This window comes from Tupaia chinensis, unplaced genomic scaffold, assembly GCF_000334495.1.
Source record: "Tupaia chinensis unplaced genomic scaffold, TupChi_1.0 Scaffold140400_1, whole genome shotgun sequence".
In the NCBI taxonomy this organism is placed as follows: Eukaryota; Metazoa; Chordata; class Mammalia; order Scandentia; family Tupaiidae; genus Tupaia; species Tupaia belangeri.
In genome coordinates, this window is record NW_006200277.1 from 1,384,993 (window position 1) to 1,392,601 (window position 7,609).

The window sequence follows — 7,609 nt, forward strand, 5'->3', positions numbered from 1 at the left end:
GCATTCCTGTTCTCATGTTGCAGAAGAAACTGAAACTAAATATTAAAGCAATCACTCAAGGGTTCACAGCTCATGGGAGATGGAGCAGGGTTTTGAGATGTGTCTTGGCTCTCAGGTACACTCCCTGCCCTCCCCCTTTGCTGCTCTCTATTGAGGGAGCTGTACTTCCCATATTACTTTGTCACAGTTTTTAAGGGTTGGAAGAGTTGGCAATCTGGGGAGATGAGGAGGCACAAGGCCGCGAGACAGGGTTTTCCCTTCCTTCCCTCTTTTGCCTTGCTTGGGAAAAGTCTCAGGAGCAGCTCATGCTTCTTGTGGCTCCAAGTCCAACGGGTCTGTGTGGAGTTCTGGCTCTCCCTAGACAGCCTCGGCTCTGGGGTTCTGACAATCTGCTTCCTTCCTGCTTCACATGCCTAAGATTGCCGTTGCTTCTTATTTTTGCTAATCTCCGAATTGTCCTCTCCTTCCCCCTTTCCCTTAGCTCCCCAATCCTTTTAACTCTATGGATGATTTCCTGCATACAACTCTCTTGAATTAAAATAAATATATGTAAGAAAAAAGAAAATAATTGGATTGATTTCTTTGTTCCTGACTTACTCTGAAAAATAATGACTGAAATATGAGTCTGAGTCTCATGCTTGATTCTTCCCACTGGTTCACAATAGCCCTCTGTCCCCTACCCCCAAAGTGATAGTTGTAGAAAACTGGAAACTCCAATATTATTGACAAATTTATGTCCAAACTTGTTTATGTATGAGTTAGTTTCTGTGGTGTGGGTTGGATTTTGGCAGAAAAGCAGATAGAGTCCAGAAAGTAAGTCATATAACCATAGATTTTAATGCTTTATTAAGGCTCATTTCCCTTGGCCACCAATCCTGTAATTTGTCAAACTGTCAGCTGCTGGGCCAGAAGTTTTTCCTACACGTTGTGAAAAGGAAGAAGATTCAATATTCATAATCGTCTGACCCACAGCTGTCTAAAACCATTTCTCTAAGCTTTAGAAAGTTCTCAAGTAAGCGAAGATGCTCCTATTCTTGAAACATATAGAATATTATAACTAATTTATTGAATAAGCCAGTCTAAAATGGGTAACAATAGAAAACTGTGTATTTTTTCTTCTTTTCTTCAAACCCACTCTGTAGCCTGGTTGTTCCTCACTCTTAGGCATGATATATTCTGCAAAGCTCCTAGCTCTTTAAGTCACTCTTATAAGTTAGGTTTGTCCTTTGTTTTTATATTAAAAAGCTCAACCCACTCCATTACAATAATTACAAAATACTTTCATTAGATAATTTAACAAATAATTATGAAACATCTATTACTTCACAGTATTCTGTGTTCTTGGATAATAACAATAAAAGAATCAGACATAAAACCTTCAACTCTTGGGAAGTGAATTCTGGTGGGGAGATTAAAAAACATGACAGGGAAGCAAGATGTGGTACATTGGTGGTAAGGGCTAAGCGACAGAATTTTCACTAGGTTGACGAGGGAAGACCTCGTAGAAAAGGAGCCCTTTCAGTTTTCAGTACCTGACTTCTAGCTGATGACCTCACTTTCTACTTCCTTGAGAAAATTGAAACCATCAGAAAAGAAGTTCCCAAAGCTCCCACTATTACGTCTACCCCTTTACCAACATCTGTGCCATATGCTCTGCTTTTCCTCCTGTGAACTTGGGTGAACTGTACGTGCTCGTACATAAACTAACCCCTCCACGTCTACGCCAGATCTGATCTCTCTTGTTATTTGTGAACATTAAGTTATGCTCCCCTTTCTTTCCCTTGTCACTAATTTTCTCTTGCTTAGTGACATGTAAACATCTCTTATTTTAGAAGTACTCTCTGAGTCCACCTTCTGTCTCAGCAACTTCTCTCTTTCTTCCAGGACAACCCTTTTTCCTGTCCTCAGTGACTGCCTTCCTGTTCTCTCCAGAACCCATTCAAATCTGGCTTTTGCCCCATCACTTTACGGAAATTGAAAGGTCACCAACGACCTTTATTTTGCTAAACATAATCTTTAGTTTTCAATCCACATCTGACTTCCTCTTCACTACTGTTTGCAGAGGTATCAGTCCATCTAGAAACATTTTCTTCACCTGACTTTCAGATCATCACATTAGCCTGGATATCCTTCCATCTTTCGGAAAGCTCCCACTCAGTCTCCTCTGTGTTTTCTCCTAGTCTCCCATTCTCTAAACATTAGAAGGTCCTGAGTCGTAGTATTTGAGCCTCTCCATTTTCCTATTTATACTCACTCCTTGTGATATCACCACCAATATACAGAAGATTTTCAAATACATATATCCAGCCTCAAATTAGTGAATTCAACCCCTGCTCATCGCTACCGGATGCCCAATAGAGATGTCTAACATAGCATATTAATATCAAAGGTTCCTCTCTGACTCCAAAATGTTCCAGTTAAAGATTTCCTTTCCCTAGGACCAGCAGATGGTGTAGTGGTTACATCACTGGGCTCTCACATGGCTGACTGTGGTTTGAGTTCCAGACCTGGTGGCTTTAATATCATGGCAGGCATGGGTGGGTGCATGACCAAGACCCTGGAAGGAGAGCAGAGGAGAAGGCAGCCTACTCTAGGATTGAGGCAGACAGGGAAGAGCAGAAGGTGGCAAGAAAGATCTTTGACTGTCATGCGCCTCTTCCTTTATATGGCAAACATTTGATATATTTTATAATAAATTTTTTTTAAAAATAGAGAATAGAACATAAGAAACAAAGGAACCAGCTAAGAGGTTATTTCCATAATTCATATGAAAAATAATAGTGACCTTAACTGTGAAACTGCATTAGGAGCAATAGCAAGTGGCCAGAACGAAGTTTTCAAGCAGCTAAGTAGCTGGGATGCTGAATGCAATAAATACAAGGTGAGGGAAATCAGGATGATTTCCATTTCTTATTTAGGGAGTTCTGGGTGAATACTGCTGACATTGAGTTAGGAAATATTATAGAAAATATATGATTTTGGATAAAGGGGAATAAGAAATTCACAAGGGAACTGGAGAAAATGCTCATGTAATTAAAGTACTGATTTTATATGTGAGAAGGAATGAGTGGTTATGAGAAAGTCTGCATTGATGTGGCCTAAAGGCTTGACTTTTACATTGAACCAAATTAAGAACCATTAAATAGGGAGTATCTTTGTCTTCTCCTGATGGAAACACTTTTGAAATAAAATATCACATGCCATTCTCACATCACTCTCTTTATGTAGTTAGAGGAAAAGAAAATGTGCTGTTTGGTATAATATTCTGTTACAAAACAGACAAATGAACTGTGGGGTGGTCTACCCACTGTTACACCTTTGACCATCTCTATGTGGTTCCATGCCTTTCTGTAACCCAAACATTTTCATAAATCTGACATCTTTTCCAGATAAATACCACCCATTTCAACTCCACCATCCACAACTAATTTCTAAAGAAAATAGAATGTATTGATGATACTCAGTGAACACCAATGAAAGTAATACACATGTACTACTGACAGCAACAGTGTGCCAGGCTTGAGAGCCAATGAAGCCACAGAGATCTCAGCTGGGCCGAAGACAGTTTTGCATCATGAATCATTACCAAAATTATGAGCTAAATTCTAATTTCAAATCTTTATACCTGTGGTGTTACAATAATCCAAAAAGAACAGCTGGATTCTCAGATGACGGGTGGATCATACAATTTCTGACTGAAGACAACTTAATTTTGCAGTTATAAATTGTGCAAATTTGATGTGGACAGCGCTGTAAGAAGATATATGTGGAACCCCGCTATGTTATTATTACAGCAACTTTTTCTGGCAGTAAGGCTCATTTTTTTATTGGAATTTAGCAGCATATGGAGACCCCTATAGGGAGTCCTCTCCATGCATAAACTTTCATAAATTCGATTAGCTTAAATTTACAGAGAGCTTCACTTTCAGTTTCACAATAAACAACAGCAGCATCAGGACAGTCTACAGTTTGCCCAGTCTACATGCCACTGCTAACTTTTTACTCATTTTTCCTAAATTCACACTTCAATCAAAATGTCCTACTAATTGCCCTCTGACCCTGGGCTATATGTTCTCACCTTGCTCTGTCTTCTCTCTTCTTCTAAACCTTTTGAGATCAAGCTCAATATCCAGACTCTTTCATAAAACCTTTCTTGACCTCATTGCTTAAAATGGTTCTTGTCACTTCTGAATTTCTACAGTAAGTAGGGCAAATTATGGGATAGCTTTGCAAATGGTGAAGCATTTCACATTTTTGAAATATTTTCATGACACTTAATATATCATAGTTAAATTAGAAAATTTTTCTGCTTATGAACTTTTATTTTTCTTGCATTTTGGGGACCCCAAGACTACCTTTATATTTACTAATGTGTTAGAAGTATTCACAGAGTGCAGAGGAGCTGTTATAGTCAAGATTATATCTTGTTGCCATGCAAAGATACAGATTAACATCAGCAAAAGCAGATGATGTTTTGGGTAGAGTTCAGGAGAAACCAGGTACAAGGTTCTACTTATTCTCTATTCATGGAATGGTACAGAGCTCTGACTTCTCTCAGCAACAACGTAAGGCTAGTATGTACAGTGTGTCAGACAAGCTCACCAGAGTCTTGGTGTCCAGGGTTTTATCAGGAGTCAGTCACATAGCAGGACACCTACACGATCACTATTCAAATTCCACCCCTTCCCCAGCATCTTAAAAGTCAAACTGAGGGAACCAGCAGTTAGCATAATGGCTATGTCGCTGGACTCCCACGTAGTCAACCGCGGTTCTCGTCCCGGACCCGGTGGCTTAAAACATGCCTGGTGCGTGTGCATGCGTGCCCAAGATCCTGAGAGGAGAACGGAGGAGAAGGGATTGTGGCGTGACCATCCCCCCGGGGGGTGATTTCTCGCTTTCTATCTCTCTGTCTCTCTCTCTCTGGCGAGCACATGCGCCCTATAGCAAAAACCTCTCCAAAAAAAAAAAAAAAAGTCGAATGACACAGTTTGGCCCAGGATCCCAGGAGAACAAGAACAAACATTCACCACACAATGTACAGTTGGCATAAACAATCCAATATAGTCCAAGATCCACTCTACACACACAAAGACACTCTCATCAGGCAGACTATCACACAGTCTCAGAGGCTTTCTCTCAGGAACCAGCCAAGGACCAGCCCTTTGGAATGTGTAGGGCTTGAGCACCATAAGTTTCAACATTAACCCTTACAGCATACCCCAGTTGGTGATCTTTAACTCTCCAACTGTAGATTATGATCAGTATAGAGCAAGGTCTACATCTTCTCCTTTTTATTTAGTTATTACTCGATAAATATTTAATTTTTGCATCATTATATGTCTTCTATTTGTTGAACTTCATATGCCATATTCTTATTGTTCGGGTGTTGCTATGGCTTTTTCCTGCAAAGCAACATAAAGAATAACAATTCTTGGCCCAATTTTTACCTTTGTTGGAATGGCATATTTATATAAATATTTCATCTAAGATCATGCAGCTAGAGCTATTAAGTGACATTTTTCAAGAGCAAATGAGGATAAAAAATATGTGTTCAGGATCAATTTACACTGCGAAGCTTGAAAAAATACATTTGAAACCTGAGCTACTTCTATGACATGTTAGGAATCTCTTACCTACTTTGAATAAAGGGCTTATTATGCTGAATACTGCATATACGCTTTGTTATCTGTGACAAGTGGAAATTTGTAAAAAACAAACAGACAAAATATATTTTTTTTATAATATATACTGTCTGCACTCTATAGACGAAAGTGAATGACTAAAGTATAGAGAAACATAGAAAATGGTTACAAATACTAGATACAGTGCAGGAAGAGTTGGGTGAAGGAGGAGAGTCTGAGGAAGGACATTAAGGAGAAAAATAGAGAGGCAAGGCGTTTATGGGACAAAGAAATGCGTTATTATCTGTTGAAGATAACGTGTATAGTATTCTCAACTGGACCAGTGAAAAATGTATACATGTTGGAATATTTCACTTTGTAAACCAAGTGACATATGTGATTGAATGTGTAAAAGTAATTGAAATAAAAAATATAAAATAATAAGAAGAAAAGAATTACAGTAGTTAACTTTTCATTTCTTTATTTTAATTTGACCAGAGAGGGACAGAGTGAGAGAAAGTGAGAAAGCAAGCTACCAGGTCCAGGACTTGAACCGTGGTTGGCCATGTGGAAGTCCAGTGCCTTTAACCACCATGTCACCTGCTGGCCCCATAAACCAAATATTATAAGCAAGTACAGTTAAAAAAGAAAAAAACTCTATAAACATGACATACAAATAGCCAAAAGGCATATGAAAAAATGCTCAACATCCCTCATTGTAAGAGAAATGCAGACCAAAACAACAATGAGATACCACCTAACCCCAGTCAGAATGACTAAGATTAAAAAAACAAAATATGGGGACCAGCAGTTACATAATGGCTATGTCACTGGACTCCCATGTAGTCGACCACGGTTTGAGTCCTGGACCCGGTGGTTTAAACTCACGCCGGGTGAATGTGTGTGCGTGCCCAAGATCCCTAGAGGAGAATGGAGGAGAAGGGATTGCAGCGTGGCCATCCCCCCTGGGGGGTGATTTCTTGCTTTCTGTCTATCTCTCTCTGTCTTTCTGGAGAGCACATGTGCCCTGTAGGAAAAACCTCTACAAGTGCTGGTGGGGGTGTGGTGAAAGGAGAACTCTCTTATGCTGCTGCTGGGAATGTAAATTGGTCCAGCCACTGTGGAGAACAATTTGGAGAGTCCTCAAAAATCTATAAATAGAACTACCATATGATCCAGAAATCCCACTCCTTGAAATCTACCCAAAGGACAGAAGAATTCTTCATTGGAAAAGTGCTTGCACATCCATGTTTATCGTGGCACTATTCACAATTGCCAAGATATGGATTCAACCCAAATGCCCATGAACAGATGAATGGATTGAAAAACTGTGGCACATATACTCTATGGAATACTATTCAGCCATAAAACACAATAAAACCCTGACTTTCGACAGAAAATGGAAGAACATGGAAGATTTATTGCTGAGTGCAGCAAGCCAGGATATGAAGGAGAGACATTGTATGTCCCCTTAATATATACCATATATGACTATTGTGACTGAAACTGATTGACTAAAGGATATAGAAACATGATAAATGGATGTGAATACCAGATATAGTGTGTGTGAAAGAGTAGAGTCTGAGGAAGGACATTTTGAAGAAAAATAGAGAGGCAAAGCATTAATGGGACAAAGAAATGTGGTATTATCTGTTGAAGATCATTTTATAGTTTTATCAGCTGGACTAGGGAGAAATGTTCACATGTTGAAATATTCACTTTGTAAGCTAAATAACGTGATTGAATGTATAAAAGGAAATTAAAATTTAAAAACATTAAAAGAAAAAAGATTTTCGAAGTCTGAATAAAACCAGAATGAGTAGCTTTGTGAGTACAAACACTTTAGCTCAGGATACTGTTATCGAAGCATATCAAATCAGCTTCAGAACTGAAGCGTGGCTGGGGGAGAAGCAAACAAGTGTGACGAGGAGAGCGAGAGCCTGGGTCAGAACTCATGCCACAGCAGGGACAACGCTGTGTCTGCCAGA